At 46.2% G+C, this 17,779-nt stretch overlaps 1 protein-coding gene and 2 non-coding genes across 5 annotated transcripts in view; 2 read left to right on the forward strand and 1 right to left on the reverse strand.

The window, feature by feature from the left end:
* LOC142576023 (scoloptoxin SSD14-like) overlaps positions 1 to 17,779 on the forward strand; it is a 204,579-nt gene that overhangs the window by 137,370 nt on the left and 49,430 nt on the right. The window lies entirely within an intron of this gene.
* On the forward strand, positions 408 to 480 carry TRNAK-CUU (transfer RNA lysine (anticodon CUU)). Its single transcript has one exon. It is a non-coding gene; the product is annotated as a tRNA-Lys (tRNA).
* Positions 3,200 to 3,271, reverse strand: TRNAH-GUG (transfer RNA histidin (anticodon GUG)). Its single transcript has one exon. It is a non-coding gene; the product is annotated as a tRNA-His (tRNA).

Genomic DNA, 17,779 nt, shown 5'->3' on the forward strand with positions numbered 1-17,779 from the left:
ATTAAGTAATAAATAATTAATAAATAATTCATTGCTGCAACAACGCGACCACAGACACTGACAAAAAGAAAAACAATATGAGGGATACCACACGAGGCCATGTGTTGCTCCCTCCTTCTCTTTGTCTTTAGTCGCGATGTTGCAGTCACGAACGCACACCACCTAGACCCTTTGTCCGTCCTTCGGATTCATTGATTCATTCATTTAGTCTAGCGTTCACAGTCGCGCACGTGTCCTTTCTTTCTTATTTTTTTTGGCGCTGGCGGCTAGCGACATTCCGACTTGGCGCAGTGCCACATCTATTAAGGACGTACCGCGAGAGGGCAGAAATATGAGGAGAGGAGGAAAGTGCAAAACTCGCAGCAAGAGAAAGCACCTATTTCCATAGATGCGCCGCACTCTGCGTGGCCCGGCTAGCTCAGTCGGTAGAGCATGAGACTCTTAATCTCAGGGTCGTGGGTTCGAGCCCCACGTTGGGCGTGAATTTTTTTCTTTTTTATTTAAACCAATAACTCCACGGCGGTGATATGCCAATACTCACTAATTTTTGGAGTTTACATTTTATGTTAGTTGTCCATTTTATGGCACGGCAGAAATTCGGCGTAGCTTTTCTCTGTGAGCTGTCCTATTGTTCATTGACGTCATGTCTTCTCGCGTCAGTCATTGATGCTCTTAACGTTTGCATGCGGCATGTTATGTTAAATTGATATTGTGCAATTTTGTGTCCTGTACGTGCGCTGTGCGTTAGCATTTTGTCTTGTTTGAATGTTTTGCTGTAACATGAGTATAATTTGTTAATTCTTGTTTTCTCGCAAAGCCCGTGTAGTCCTAGACTGTTCCATAAAGTTACCTAACTGCGTGTAACTTATAAGGTATCAAATATGAAATTATGACATCACATGCTGTATTGCGCGTAATATGTATATTTTTTGTATAATTTCTGTATTTATTCGAAGTTTTGGTTGGGCAACAAGTTCATGATAAATGGCTTGGATTGGAAAATAAACATCCCATCGTTAATGTACAAGAAAGCCGAAGTATATAGATTGTAAATGTACAAGGTCGGGCGAGTTGGCAGCAGTTTATTTCGATCGCTTTCAGAGCGTAAACATATCTAAGGAAACAAAACATTGGAAGAGAGTGAAAAGCTCTGTATTTCTCAGTTGGGAATCAGCACTCTCTGCCGATCCGTTGTTCAGACAGATATGCTTGCGCTGCGAAAGCGATCGACATAAAACTCGTAGAACATTGGAGAGAAAAAAGAAAGTAAGTCGAACATGCTCGCGTTGAAGAATTCTGGTTTTCATGGTAAAGGAGAAGCCTGTCAACTCCGAATCCACTGCACCTAATTTGATCAGCATTGTTACACTTAAATGAAAAAGGTAGAATCTACCGACTGTACGAAGTACATCTTTTATCGAGGTCATCAGTATATTTAAAAAAATGATTCTTTAAAATCGGAAAAAAATTCGATGAAGATACATGCTTGCAACGTTGTAACGTAGCGATTGAATAATAATAATAATAATAATAATAATAATAATAATAATAATAATAATAATAATAATAATAATAATAATAATAATAATAATAATAATAATAATACTGTCAAGATTCTGCAATGTGCACTCATTGAGAACATTTCAAGAACATTTCAGTCCGACAAAATTTATATATTATATGCCACTCTCCAATATTGCATTAATTTGGGAATAGTGCTTTTTAGTAGTTCCGAAAGGTTTGTGAAACAAGAAGAAAGTGAAAGCCGGTGCCAGCGTTATGACAAGTGGACTTGCCTTTTTCAGAGCCATGAAAGATAGATATACTTGTAGGAACGTTGGCTCCTGCTTTTACCTTGTTGTCGTTTTGCTCATCGTCTTGAATTTCCATCTCCCGCCTTCGCTGCGTTTTCCCGTAAGAACTGTAATAAGATAACGTAAGCTTTATGGTGACATATGATATTTCTCCATTTTGAGTGATGTAAATAAAAGGTGTTGTTTACAGGACTGTGATATCTGAATGTGGAAAGTTTGGCGAGTTGGTGATTAATCATCATACCTTGGTAGTGAATCAGCGCACAGAGAAGGACAAGGTGAAGACACACAAGAAAACACGACACTCGCTGTACTCGCAAATACTTCATTTCAGAACACGCACTTCATATTTATATACCTTCCTAGAATCAGACGTCGAAGATAAGCAAGACAAAAAGGCATTTTCATATTCATTCCCACGCGCATACTCGGGCGTCAAAAACAGCTAACCTATCTATCATGGTGTGCCATCCTATCCTATTTGTTGCACCACTAAAACAATTTTTTTATTGCACAATCTTTTCTATTTCTTTTTCCTAGTGTTCTTCCAAGAAGGCGACCTCACGATGGCTCGTGTGTCGCGAGTGTAGTGTTTTCTTCTGTGTTTTCGCCTTGTCCTTGTCACTCGGCTACTTCCCCACCGAAGTATGGGATACTTGATTTTGGTGCGGTGTTAAGAATTTTGTACGTTGTTCATATTCTTCACGAAACTAGGAAACATTGAAGCTTACGGCCGTAGAATAAGAGTTATCGGTATAATGCAATATCTTTTTTCACAAAAGGGTACTTTTAGAAATAGAAAATTGCCTCATTGGCTCGCAAGAACTCGCAAGTCGCAGCGCGCCTGATGCCTGACGAAGAGAAGGCAACTTGGTTCTCGTTGTTTTCAAGATCCGTGTAAGAAACAATCGGTATAACGCAACGACGCGCTTAAGACTTGTAAACCGCGAGCACGTGTTCATCAGCCCTTGCGGTTATCTATTCCAAGCTGAACAAACATGTCGTCCTCCCGCAAATCAAATGAATCTCACCGAGGCTTTCAGCTTTCGACGCTGATGATGCGTCCGTTGGCTGTTGATTGGGTGCGCACTTACGGCTGGCACGCATAAGTACACGGGCGTGTTGTCTTACTGTGCCAGCCAATAGCCTTGCCAATCTTTTTTGCTGGGTTGTGCAAAGTGTTACTTCTGAGGGATATTCCTTATAATTAGCGAGCACTAAGTAGTCTGCACTGGCACCTTACTCTCAGATAATAAGAAAAGCAACATTTTCTGTCATGGACTCACTGTGTCCATAGACGCTTCCAGCACACGAGCTAGTACAGGCAAAGTTGTTTCGGGACATAATACCAATGGGATGTTAGTAAAAAAAAAATAAAAAAATTATGCCGTGACCAGGATTCGAACCTGGGTTATTGCGGCCACAACGCAAGGTACTAACCACTATACGATCACGGCTGTCCGCCTGGACGGTTCGCAGGGAGATAGAAACTGGGGCGGAGCTCAGAAGAGCGCGACCGGCGGAAGAAAAACTGGGTCACCGCGCGTGCGCAAGGTCGAGAAGAAAAAAAAAGCAAAACAAAAGAAGAACCGTATAAAAGCCCCAAAGCAAAGGAATGGCTGTGTTGACATCGTGCGCCCGCATTTATTGAATGTTGCACCTCCGCTGGCCTGTGAACTATTTAGAGAAGTAAGCTTTTGATTGATTCATTGATTGATTGAATGATAAATAAATAGATTTGTTGATGAACTGATGGAATTCACCGTCGCTAAGCAACTCTAGCGTTATGGGAGATGGCTGCAGAATAGCTTTTACCGCCTGTGGTTCTTTCGCGCGCACCTCAATTTAAGCGCACGAGCGTTTTCGCAGTTCGGCCCCGTCTAAACGCGGCCGCTGCGACCGGTGACCGCCCCTGAAACCTCCAGTGAGCTGTACCGTGGCAGTCAAGAGGGTGCTTTATCTAGGTATCTCCAATCTAAGTACTATATAAAACGGTGAAATCGTTTTTCTCAGCAACTATATCAAGTCGACATAGATTAGGTTTATTGCGTTTAAAGTAAAATGGGAAAATATTGTTACTTAGGAAATAGATTACCAAGTTACGCTGTCATTTTTTTTGTAGAAAAATTTGAATATGGAAAAATAATTAAAAAAAGCACAAGTTCGACGTTTAATAGTCTCGAACTAAGAAATACATATTAATGAAAAAAAATCAATATCCCAATTCTGTGAGATGTACCTATTGAGGCACCTAAATCGGAGAAAGGTACCACTGATTAGTGATTAACACTATTTGAAACTATTGCAAGGTTGTTAGCACTTTACGTCAACTGTAAGTTAATTTGATATTTGTTTGCGTTAATTGCTCCAACAGCTCCAGTTTGCTGGACAGCGACTGCTTTTGGTGCATAGTTACGAATTTGCAAAATATGTGCCTTGGTATTTCTTAATTTAGTAATCTTCGAAAGCCTTTATGTAAAATGAAACCGAGCTCTTAAATTGAAATTCTGGTTGCTGCAGTCTGTAACACTCAGCATTTTTTTTCTTTTAACGGCAACCCAATTTATTTTAACAGGTATAATAGGTTATTATAATAGGTCTATATTCAAATAAAGAAATTGGAGTAGCTGCCCACGTAAATCGTACGCATCATATATACGAGTATCGAGAGGCTCCTGGCACGTGGAAAAAGTTAACGTAGATGTGATATAGATGGCCGCAGACAAATGTCATTAGTAATCATCTGCAATGAAACATAGTTTACACCCATAAAGGTAATTAAGGGTGTAAATCAGTTTATAACTCGCACCCTTACACCCAATTAGGATGTTAATTGGTAACCCAGCTACTGAAGCTCTGCAACCGATAATATCGCATGTTTGCGTTTTATGAGGAAAACGTTCTCTGCCGAGCTCCAGTGAAAATCTGTTTTATGTACCTACGTCACGCAGTCATAATTGCGCACATGTTTTGGCATTCCAGGGTACTGCATCGACGTGTCTTTTTCTCTCACGGCTTTTGTAATATAACCTGATAATTTTGCAAATGGTACAGGGCACCACGGCATCACCGATCTATTAGTGGCAATACTTTAGCCTAGAAGAACGACCTGTCATCATTTTTCATTTAGCCTAGAATTTACATTTACGAAGCAAAATAACTGGAAGCTGGAAGCTGTGGCCGGCTTCCAGCTAGCGCGTAACTCTTTCAGGGGTCAAGTACAGGCGGTTCCAACCACTTACAATCTACCAATACGGCGCGGCTATACGGTGTCTGTGCCCCAACGGTGAACGTATCACCACCCTAAGTAACGATAAGCGGTACTAGAGAGTTGCAGGCAAGGAAACGCAAGCGGCTTGAGTACGCAAGCCGCTTGCGTTATCTAATGTAACACTCGCTATTATCGAGACGCCCTAGTTCCGTGACGCTGTGAGAGCTGAAAGGAAGATGGTCGGAGAAGAGTAGAGCGACAAGGATGGGGGAGGGATGGGTCGCCCACAGAAGGCTGGGATTAGAATAGAGTGGCTGCAAATGTAAGGGCAAAGTCAGTGGCGTAGTACGGAAGTTTTGCGGAAGGCGGGAGGGCCCATGACCGGGAACACGGCGAAAGGGAGAGGGGGAACGCGGCGGTCGAGGCGGCGACCAAGTACACAGTGATATTGAGAATAGAGGCACGTACCCGGTGTGCCGCCCCCTGGCCACACCGCTGGACAGAGGGAAACGGTGCGCCCGCCCGTCCTGCCAAGGTCACTGGCTTTTCACCGCATACTAGACTGCAGCCCAGATATGCGAATCGATAAGCGCTCGCGTGCGATGTTGTCGGTGCTCTAACGACGCTGCTTGGCTACGTAAACACTAACCATGGCATCGGATATAAGTCTATGGCGCCTGGCGGTCTACGGGGTGCTGTTTATGTTGCGCAGCGGCACAGGCTTCGCGTGCTTCGCCATTCGAGAGAAGCTATAAATAATAAAATACCGTGTACATTTAAGGACTTGTACTGGGTGACGTATAATAACGCTGCCGCTGCTTCTGAGAATGCACGTCTAACTTTCGTGTTATGACCTATTGAGAGGGATAAAAAATTTTTTTTCAACCTCCGTTCCTCTCGTTCCTGCGCTTATGCAGTGGTTACATTTACCGTTTTTTCCCCTTGTTGCCAAAGGTTACAAGGATGCTACGCAACAGGCATTATACTCTTTTATTTGTTCGCGAGTTTGGCCGCTCCAAAACTCGCACACGAAAGGGTGATTGCATCACGACCCAGCTTGTTGGCCACCTTGTTTCTTAACAAAGCACAGGAAAGAGGCGACAACGTTGCAATACAGGTCGCGCGTTTGCCAGCTGCGACGTAGCACAGCTGTTATATGTACTGCGGGCGGCAAGGTGATCTACAAGCACGTAGCGGTTTCTTTATTGCAAAATTTCTTTCATTTGGCGATAGAGAACGCGCACGATCAAAAAAAAAAAGAAAATAAAAAGATGGCGCGGCACATGCGATTCTGGCGTTTTATTTAGCATTTTGTTTTGTTGCCTCACTGATCAGCCGACGAAAAGCTCGACCGTTCAAAGTTATCGTCGGCCACTTCATTGTTCAGGGATGAGACAACGTGCATGTCAGCGGCGCAGAGTCAACGAAAGGTTACGCAAGACGTCGCACACAGGAAAGGACGAGCGGATGGGCAATAGCGCCGCTTCAACTCTTTTGAGTATACGGTATTTACTTCATGTACAGCAACCTTATGCCAATTTAAAATTTAAGACAGGCTGTGAGGGAGACCGCCTACAGCGGAGGGCTATGGATTAATTTTTTCACCGCCTGGTGAACCTTTAACGTGCACCCGGAAAACGCCGGTACATCAGCGTCTTTTTGTATTGCGCCGCTTTCGTAATGTACCGCACCGGCAACGTCGTGCTCAGGAGCGGGACGTCATAGCCGCTAGGCTACCGAGGTAGGGGTTGCGTTATCAATCAATCACTTGTCTGTTGCCAAATAGCACTGACGAAGAGGCCAGTGCGTACCGTTAACGCACGCATTGGACAAAAACAACCCCAACCCCTCCCCCCCTTCCCCGCACTCGAGCTTTCCCTCTCTTTTCGTCCTTACCTCTGCAGAGTGGAGGGCTAGAGGAGCTTCAACTCGCCGCAGCCACTGCGACTTTCATCCAGAAACTTTCTTGTATTTCTCCATCTTTTTTTTCTTACCCCAGCAACTCAACGTTAGCAAGTTATGTAAACAGGATGATGAACGCTGTCTGGGGGCAGGTGCAAGATGCCTCAAATCAGTGATCTGTGGGCGCGACGATTTTTATTGAAGCGGTCATCTTTTCAAAACGCGGAGTAAGAAGAGGGAGTGCAGAGCAGGACTCGTGTGGAATGAAGTAAATGAGGTGGAATAGGTGAGCAAGATAATCGGATGGAAGCTTCGCGTCTTTGTGGAGTGCTTTCTTTTTACAGCCTCCTTCAACCACTGTCCCTATCAGTAGCACGCTCAGCGACGCACTTTTTCCGCAAAAAAAAATTCCTTTCGAGAGTGGTGGCATTGATACTTTAGCCCTCGGGATTAGGAGGCAGGAAAGTGTGGATAAAGAAATTTCATTATAGGATCGAGGAGACGTACTTCTCCCCACCCTCCATCTACCTCCTGCCCTACAGGAAAAACAAAATCCAGATTTGCATTGGCCTCGCCATTCTCCTCAAAGCTGCCTTGAACGCAAATATAATGAGAAAGCGGCGAGTGCTACTGGTACCATCGCGCTCAAAGGCTGGTGCGCCTGATCAGCGAATTGATGGCATTAGACGTCATTTTCCACCGTTGTGTCACATCGCCCGGCTAGCTCAGTCGGTAGAGCATGAGACTCTCACCTACCCCTGTTACACGGGTGACTTTAACCGCGGTTAACGTAACCACGGTTATCGCTAAACGTGGTTAGCGCGGTTACACGGCAGGCGAAACTGCGGTTAGGCCGCTAACCGCGGTTGACCGCCAACCGAGCTTGGCTACCTCGGTTTAGTGTAACCGACGTTTCGGAAATGGGCAAAATGGCGGACGGTACTTCTCCCGAGTGCAGCGCTGGCGCTTCCCTGATATCTTCCAAAAAGCTTATCATTTGGCATGACGCAACAACTGAGGCACTGATAGGCATTTGGGAAGACAATGTGGCCGCTCGGCGCTCAAGTAGTCGAAACGCGCGCCTCTACACAAAGATGACGGCTACGCTCAACGCAAGTGTTCCCGCCGGGGAAGGACCATACTCGACGATGCAAATGCAGCTGAAGCTCGACGACATGAACAAACGTTATCGGTAAGTCAATATTGGGAAAGGCGCCGTGCAGGGAAGAAAAATTATTCAAAATGAAGCCTGTACGCGAGATATCACGTGGCGCATCATTAGACCATTAACCGTGGTCGGGATAGCCCATGTAACTCTGGCGGACTACGGTTCGCGTTAACCACGGTTGAGCGAGTTAACCACGGTGAAGGTTAACCGCGGTTAAGCTACCCGTGTAACTAGGGTATTAATCTCAGGGTCGTGGGTTCGAGCACCACGTTGGGCGAAGTTTCTTTTTGCCACTTGTATTTTGTCATAACTATTATTTTTTTTACTTACTACGCCACCTGGAACACTTTCTTTCTTTCGCTACAAATATTTTGCTCTTGTTTATTCCTAACATGAAGGCAGGGATGCTGCAAGCGAGATTGGGTGCGGCGTAATGAGAACTCAGTACAGTTAATGCGGTTTACTTCAAGAGAGAGGAAAAGAGAGAGAGAGAGAGAGAGTGATTGTGAAGAGGAAGAGGTAGTATTTTCTGTAACGCTTTAGGTAGCATGCACGACTCAGCGCGTTAACTTATACACTTCCAAGTTAGCGGTGTTTCTGTTTAGCAACCTCAGCCGTCATAACCTTCTAGCTCTCCATGTCTCTCGGCACAAGCACAGAATAGCAGGCTGGAAGATATACTCACATGCCAGCCTGCAACTTCCCAAGTAATTTATTTCTCGCTTCTTCTCCGATAAGAAAAACACTGTCAGTTCTTTTTGGTTGTTTAATCGCTGGCGAAAATACCTGCACTGCCATGAGGCGTACACCAAAGGTAAAGAAAGAAGACCGCGTATCTCTGTGCTTCGCTGCAAATGATGTGTATGCGCGCAAGCGTTGTGATGCTGTGGCAGTACATAGCGTGTTATTATCTAAACTTGTTTTGCTTGTAGAGCAATACACAAGCGTGCTGACGTATTCTGTGAGTGGTGCCTTCAAGAAGGTGATTGTGTTGTGTTTGCACAGGTAGGAGATGTGAGTTGAACAAAGTGCAGTTACAGACAGAATTAATATCACCAATTAAGAACCATTTTCGAAAGCAGTTTTCTAAGCCAACGTCTACGAGCAGCCTGTTGAACTGGTCGTTCTTGAGCCAAGAAGCGAAGGCGTTAAGACGATGTTTGCCTTTCTATGCACAACGCCGCGCACGTCCTAATTCTCTAGCCGTACTTAACGTACCTTCTCTTTCCTCTCCTTTCTGCCTTGCTAAACCTAGAATTCACTCCACTTTTCTCTGCCCAAGCAGCACAGCATTGCTCCTTGTTTATGTCCCGTAGGTTCTACAAGCTTTCTGGTCTTGGGTGCCTCGCATGCGTATGTCTATCACATTGCGCCTCGGCTAGCTGTTAATGTGTTAGTATTGGGAGTGTCAAAGTTGAAAAAAGTGTGAAGTTTGAGAAACCAGCCACATGGTATAGAGGTAGAGAGGGGATGGGAAAGCTTAGAAGAGCGTCTATATGGATATACCGGGTGTCCCACGTAACTTGATACAGACGTTAAAAAAATGCGAATGCCACGTAGCAGGACAAAATTAAGGTAATGTTGTTGCCGTTGCTTGGAGATAGTCAGATTATTCTTTGCAGTCAGCCTAATTACCTCATTAGTACTAATTAATTAACCAAATTCTATCATAATTAGGGGAAAAGTGTCAATGAAAAAATTGTAGAGTAACATAAAGAACGTCCGATAGAGCTTTCTTTTGCTTAGCACGGGCTTCATAAAGGTCTTTTCCAAGCATGAAACAAGCCCGCGAATAGACGCTAAATGTCTCGAGCAGCCAGTCGCGCGGCCATTTTTCGTGTTGCTCTCGAATTTTCTAATAGACACGCTTCAGTTAACTATAATATTGTAACGAACCGTTAAGGGAGTTCAGACAGAACTATTTATTGTGGCCTAACTTGTGCCCTGGGGTGAATAAGATAAGACTGCCGCGTTATAAACAGGAGATCAGGAATGCCTTCTTCTTCTTTCTCGAGCGTCGCTTCACCTCTTCTTCATTTCGTACACTCCGACAACGACCACCTACGATGCGAGTGCGTGTGGCGAAAAGACGTGTCATTATTTCGTTGTCTTTTTCTCCAATACGCTGTTGTCCTCTTGGGGAGCGCATGAACCTGCGTGCGTTGTTTTAAAGATGTTTCTGCATTGTATCATTATCCCCCCTCCAAACCGCATCGTCCCGATGCGTAAAGCGACAAAATTGTTCACAAGCTGTTGTCCATACTAAAGTGGTATATGGCACAGAATAGATGTTTGGTAGAACATTCACTCCCTGTCACAATATGGCTTCAGTCTGACCACATGTACAGTTTCTGTGCGACGCCGGCATCGTGATGAGCTCACTTGTCCTTCTGGCGTAACTTCGTAGTTCAAGACACTGATGCGGCGAAGCACTCGGTAAGGGCCGAAATAACGGCACAAAAGCTTTTCGGACAGGCCACGCGTCCGCACGGGAGTCCACACCCATATATATATATATATATATATACATATATATATATATATATATATATATATATATATATATATATATATATATATATATATATATATATATATATATATATATATATATATATATACTCTGTAGTCTGGTGCATACTCGACTTCTCTTCGCCGCAAGTTGTATGGGTCCGCGTCGATGCGCTGCCTTTGTTGAATGCGATTTCGCGCCAGCTGACGTTCTTCTTCGGCCCTCTGTTCTGCGCTGTCGTTGACAGGCATCATTGCATCTAAGGGTGTGGTAACTGTTCGACCAAAAACACGCTGGAATAGCGTTACTTGAGTGGTCTGTTGCAATGCGGTATTGTAGGCGAATGTTGCACAGGGTAGTATCTTGTCCCATATACGGTGCTCTAAGTCTACGCAAATTGACAACATATCGGTCAGCGTCCTGTTCAAACGCTCGATTAGCCCATTTGCTTGAGGGTGATAGGCAGTTGTTTTCCTGTGGCTGGTATGAGTCAGTTTCATAATGGATTGCGTCAAATCGGCTGTGAACGAAGTTCCTCGGTACGTGATAATAATTGAGGGGGCACCGTGTCGTAATACTACCTTGGTGACGAAGAATTCAGCCACTTCAACGGCCGTTGCACTGATTAGAGAGGATGTCTCGGCATATCGGGTTAGGCAATCCGTCGCTACTACAATCCATCGTTTCCCTGATGACGATGTCGGAAAGGGACCGAGCATTCCATTCCTACCTCTTCGAATGGGGCTCCTTGGGTTTCTATTTGTTGAAGGAGGCCTGCAGGTTTTAATGGAGGCATTTTGCGTCTTTGGCAATGCCGACATGTTCGTACATAAGGCTGTACTGAATTTATAGCTTTGACCAATAGTACTTAGCATGAATTCGGGCGAACGTTCTGCTCACTCCGAGGTGTCCTGCTGATGGGTCATCGTGACAGGCTTCCAAGATTTGGGATCGCAAAACTGAAGGAACGACGAGTAGGAATTTCTCTGTGCTGTGCTCAAAATGTTTTTTGTACAGGATGCCATTTCTCATCACATACGATGACGATCCCTGGCAGAAAACTCGCGGAACATGAACGGGGTGTCCCTCGAGGTGCCTGATGAGTAGGAGCAACTCGGTGTCAGACTGTTGGTGTTCGGCCATCTCAGATGTGGTCACGGCTCAATGAAACGGAAAGTCGTGTCCACCTTTCACAGGAGCAGATTCGACTGGCGCACGTGATAAACAATCAGCGTCACTGTGCTTGCGACTTGACTTGTACACGACCGTTATGTCGCATTCCTGCAGCCTCAGACTCCATCTACCAAGTCGTCTAGAAGGATCTTTCAGGTTTGCAAGCCAGCACAATGAGTGATAGCCGCTGATTGCTCGGAACGGTCTACCGTATAAGTATGGTCGGAACTTTCCTATGGCCCATAAAACTGTGAGACATTCTTTTTCTGTGGCTGAATAGTTGGTTTCAGTCCTCGAAAGAGTGCGGCTAGCGTATGCAATCACTCTTTCCTCTCCGTTTTGCCATTGAACGAGGACAGCACCGAGCCCTAATTTGCTGGCGTCTATGTGGATATCTGTTTCCGATTCCTCATCAAAGTGCGCAAGGATTGGGTGGCCTTGAAGTCGCCATCGTAGCTCATTGAATGCATCTTCTTGTTCACTTAGCCAGACGAAAGGCATATCTTCTCTCATTAATCGCGTTAACGGCTCGGCAATCTTCGAAAAATTTTTGACGAAACGCCTGTAGTAGGCGCAAAGTGTTAAGAATCGCCTTACGACCTTTTTATCGGTTGCTCTAGGAAACTTTTCTACTGCTGCGGTCCTCTCAGGGTCAGGACGGATGCCTTTGGAGCTAATCACATGGCCGAGGAAAAGGAACTCCTGGAATCCGAGGTGAAATTTTTGTGGCTTCATCGTGAGCCCTGCTGAATTAATAGCTTTGAGCACAGTCCTTAGTCGTTCCACATGCGGAACAAAGGTGGTAGAAAAAAATCACGACATCATCAAGATAAACCAGACAGAATGGCCACTTCAACCCGGAGAGCACAGTGTCCATCATCCGCTGAAAGGTAGCAGGTCCGGAACAGAGGCCGAACGGAAGTACCTTGAATTCGTTTAGTCCATCTGGTGTGACGAATGCTGTCTTCTCCCCATCTCGTTAGTCCACTTCTATTTGCCAGTATCCGCTTTTGAGGTCGAGAGAGCAAAAGAATTTCGCATCCCGTAGTCTATCGGGGGTGTCATCGATCCTCGGAAGTGGATAGACATCCCGCTTTGTGACGACGTTTAGCTTTCGATAATCAACGCAGAAGCGCATGGTCTGATCCTTTTCCTTTACAAGCACCACAGGTGAAGTGGTGCTGGTAAAGCCCACGGGCTGGTCGATGGTTGAATTACGTCGTCTCTAAGCATTTCTTCAACTTTTTTGCTGATGATTTCTCTCTCCTTCGGTGACACTCGGTAGGGATGCTGGAAAATAGGCCTCACAGCTTCGCCGACAATGATACGGCGTTTGGCGATGGATATTCTCTGGACTTTCGATGTCGTTAAAAAACACGAGACGAATTCTCATACAAGGTTCTCTATTTGCTGCTTATTACTCGGTGATAGTGCTGCTTCGATGTTGACGGATGCGAGTATGGAGTCTGCGTTGGCAGAAGCCAGTAGTGCAGCATCGTAAGGGCTCAAATCCGTAATCTGTTCATAATCGTTAAGGCGGGCGATGATGGTTCCCTTCGCAACACACTGGACTTCATTTACAAAATTAGTCACGAAGACATTCGAACACCCGTCACGCTGCCTAATAAGACCCCTTGCCATACAGATACCTTTTTCGAGTAAGATCCCAGTGTTACTGTCTGCTATTCCTTCATAGTCGCTGAATACGGTGCTTCTTACGGTGACAGCTATGCTGGATCTTGGGGGTATCGTGACGTCGTCGTCTATAATCTGAAGCGCATCAAATTGTTCTTCCCACTCGAACGTCGCGATGGCGTGCTTCGTTGAGAACGACACACATGATTCCTGCAAATTGATTACTGCGCCATTCGCCTGCAAAAAGCCCATTCCAATAGTTAGATCCCTTGAGCATTCTGACAGGACAGTGAAACTGGCGAAGTATGTGAAGCCGCGTATTCCGATTCTAGAAGTGCACCTACCCACTGGGTTGATAAGGTGTCCTCCGGCGGTTCGAATTTGCGGTCCTCTCGAAGGAGTCAGCACTTTTTTCGGTCTTCTGGCAAGTACTTTACTCATAACAGAATAGTCTAATAAAGCAGTAATTTCGCAGCCGTCTATAAACACACATAAATCGGATGCAACGTCACTCTTTCCGCAACTGCTCTCGCGTCCGTCGTTATATTTCAGAATCAACGCTGGAGGCTCTGTTCTTGCGTCGACAGCGGCCTCACCTCCACAGGTCACCGGTATTAGTTTCCCCTACGTGGGCTTTGGGAGCGTCGCCTTGGGGAGCTTGAGAATGGACGCGGGCTCGGTGATCGATACCTCAGCGGCACTCTTGATCGAGGTTGATGTCGCTGGGAAGTCTGCGGGCTTTGGCGCGTTGACAAATAATCTTGAATTTCAAAAAGGCGTTCACCGTTTCCTGGGCAAGGAGCGTTTACGGAAAACCCCCGAAGTCCCGCTCTGCGGTATTCGCACATGCTGTAGAGATGACCAGCTTCGCCGCAGTGGTAGCACAGTGTGATTCTAGCAGGAGTGCGCCACATGTCAGCCTTCCGGAATCTCGTCTCAGGCGGAGACGGCAAGAACCGAGGTTCGGGTACATGCGCAGTTGCCGTGACGAAAGTACGTCATGGGGATCCTCTGAGTACCTCGGCGTACGATACCGTCGGGTGTACCGGTGATGACGCTTGCGGCTGTGCTGGCGGGTGCTGTTCGCGGACTGCTTCTCTCACTTCTTCGCGAACCACTTCCGCCAAGGAAGAGACCGCTGCGGGGCCGTTGTTCAGCTGTTGCCTCTGGAGCTCTTCTCGAACCACAGATCTTACGAGTTCTCGTAAGACCTCGACGCTGTTCCCGAACATTGATGACATCGCATCCATAGAGGCGACGTTCATATCGCGTTTGTAGAGTCTCGCTCGCTGTTGAAGTGTCCTTTCCATAATTGTCGCCTCGGAGCGGAATTCGGCTACTGTTCGTGGAGGGCTGCGAACCAAACCGGCAAAAAGCTCCTGCTTCACACCACTCATCAGGTGCCGAAGCGTCTTGTCCTCGCTCATGCTCGGATCGGCCCGGCGGAATGAGCGGGACATATCTTCGAGATACATTGCCACGCTTTTGTTGTTTCGTTGGCTTCTTGCTTGCAAAGCGGCTACAGCTCTTTCCTGGCGGTCTGTGCTCATATATGTGGCCAACAGCTCCCGTCGGAAGTCATCGCACGACTGGAGGACGGCTTCATGGATTTCAAACCACATTCACGCACAGACTTCCAGCGCGAAGTAAACGTTGCGGAGCTTCCGGTTTTCTTTCCATCCATTGTAGTCCGCGACGCACTCGAAGCCTTCCAACCAGTCCTCGGCGTTTTCGAAGGTGTCGCCGTGAAAGGGCTCGGGCGTCCGCGGCTGATCAACGACGATGCGGTTTGAGGCTGTCTGGGATGTCATTTCAGTATTGTCTGCTGCTGCTACTATAGTTTGCACCGGCAAAAGAGGAAACTCAGGTGGCTCACCACGTAGGCAACAGCTCGTGTGCTGGTGGACAGGCGTGAGCTCGTTGGGTCTGAAATGGCGTGGCACCGGGCTGCTTCCTCTAACTCGAATTGGGCTGGAAATGATTACCCCGCACCTCCACTAGAATTGTAACGAGCAGTTAAGGGAGTTCAGACACAACTATTTATTGTGGGCTAACTTGTACCCAGGGGGTAAATAAAAAAAGACTGCCGCGTTCTAAACAGGAGATCAGGAATGCCTTCTTCTTCTTCTCTCTCGAGCGTCGCTTCATCTCTTCTTGTACACGCCCACAACGGCCACCTACGATGCGAGTGCGTGTGGCGAAAACACGTGCCATTATTTCGTCGTCTTTTTCTCCAATACGCCGTTGTCCTCTTGGGGGGCGCACGAACCTGCGCGCGTCGTTTAAAGATGTTTCTGCCTTGTATCAACGGACGGACGGAAAAAAAGCTTTAATGTGAAAAGGACCTGCGAGGTTGCCAGCCCGGGCTCAGGCCCCCTGGGCATTATGTGCGGTGAGGCATAGCCTTTACATCGCTATCCCGGCCTGCTGGATTGCCCATAGTTGGTCGTGTAGTTCCGAGCTAGTCAGAGCGCTTAGCCATCGCTCCTCGAGAAGGTATGGTTCTATGTTGTCCGCTACGTATATTGATCTGATCTCTGTGCATTTCCATAAGATGTGTGCATTTCTGCGTGTTCGTGCTTGCAGAGCTTGCAGCTCGCGTCTGGGTATTGTGTTGAATTTACTTTGTTTAAGTGTACTGGGTTTCGAACGTTCTGGTTTGCAAGCTTCTCCAATCTGTTTCTTGAGACCTGTCGAGTTGTTTGTGGGGTTGTGGGTATGCTTCTTTTTGTTTCGTGTAGTGTGTCAGTATGTTGCGGTACATGACCAGTCTGTCCCTGTCGTCTTTTATTGTTTCTTCGTCATCGTCGCCTCCTCCGTGTTCTCCATCACCTTCGCCGCAGTCCTTCCCCCTTCCACGGGAGTTGCGGTGTGTTGGGCCGTCACTGTCCGGGCCGCCGTGGGTTAGTTTTCGCGCCGCTCGGTGAGCCTTCTCGTTGAGGTTGGGAGGGGCATTCCTGGTTACTTCTCCCACATGTGCCGGGATCCATTTGAGGTATTTGGGTGCAATTTTGCCGTTCTCAAAGTCTTCTGCTCTGCGGTTCAGGATTTTGGCCGCCTCGGTGGAGACCCAGCCCTTTGTGAAGTTCCTAATAGCAGTCTTGGAGTAGCTGATTATTGTTCTGTATTGTTGCCGACCGTTGATTACAGCCAAGGCGATTGCCGTTTGCCTCCAACGATCTGGTCCTTACGGAGCCCGCAGTCACGGTCTTTCCTTTCGTGCATACGACCGCCATTGCGAAGAGGGAGTTACCTAGCTCTGTCAGCGCCGACAGCACAATTGTCGTTCCAGTTTGGGGGGTACCGTGCGGCGTCTACGTCTCAGGTCTGCGTACGTCGTGGTTTTTGAAAATCGTTTTCGTGCAGCAGTTTTTCTTCTCTCGACATTGTGCACGGGGTGCATGTTCTTCGGGATGTTTTCCGTGTTTATTGCGGCTCGGACGTCTGGGTGAATCTGCGCCTTGGGTCCGTTCATTCCGTAGTAGTTTATGCCGATCTATTCCATGATTTCTCTGCCCGCCTTGGTTCCGGAGAGTCTTCGAGCTGGGCCTTCATCCTGCAGTGGACATAGAACAGGTTGCTGCTGCTGCTGATGATGAAAGGTTTGCTCAAGTTACGTGGCACTCCCCATAAATACATTAATATTTATACACACACGTGCACATATCTATCTATCTATCTATCTATCTATCTATCTATCTATCTATCTATCTATCTATCTATCTATCTATCTATCTATCTATCTATCTATCTATCTATCTATCTATCTATCTATCTATCTATCTATCTATCTATCTATCTATCTATCTATCTATCTATCTATCTATCTATCTATCTATCTATCTATCTATCTATCTATCTATCTATCTATCTATCTATCTATCTATCTATCTATCTATCTATCTATCTATCTATCTATCTATCTATCTATCTATCTATCTATCTATCTATCTATCTATCTATCTATCTATCTATCTATCTATCTATCTATCTATCTATCTATCTATCTATCTATCTATCTATCTATCTATCTATCTATCTATCTATCTATCTATCTATTTTTGCTTGCAACTTACAATGCAGGACGCGTGTCGAGGGAGTTCCTGAACAAAACTTTGCAGTTATGTGTTCAGTCCGGGAGATCAAAGATGCGCGGCGTAATGCCCATTTCTCTCGTATTTACCGCTAAATCACCACAGATATTTTTTTTCTCAGCCGTGTTTTCAGACGTGAGGTGCTCACGCTCGGGCATAATATCGCCGATAGTGGATAGTGCCAATTGTACACCCAGGGCTACCGAAAAGCGGCAATTCGGAACAGGTGGTGCTGACAGAAACGCCCTAGCGTTCCTGTATATAACTCCC

This window comes from Dermacentor variabilis, chromosome 3 (assembly GCF_050947875.1).
Source record: "Dermacentor variabilis isolate Ectoservices chromosome 3, ASM5094787v1, whole genome shotgun sequence".
Classification (NCBI taxonomy): domain Eukaryota; kingdom Metazoa; phylum Arthropoda; class Arachnida; order Ixodida; family Ixodidae; genus Dermacentor; species Dermacentor variabilis.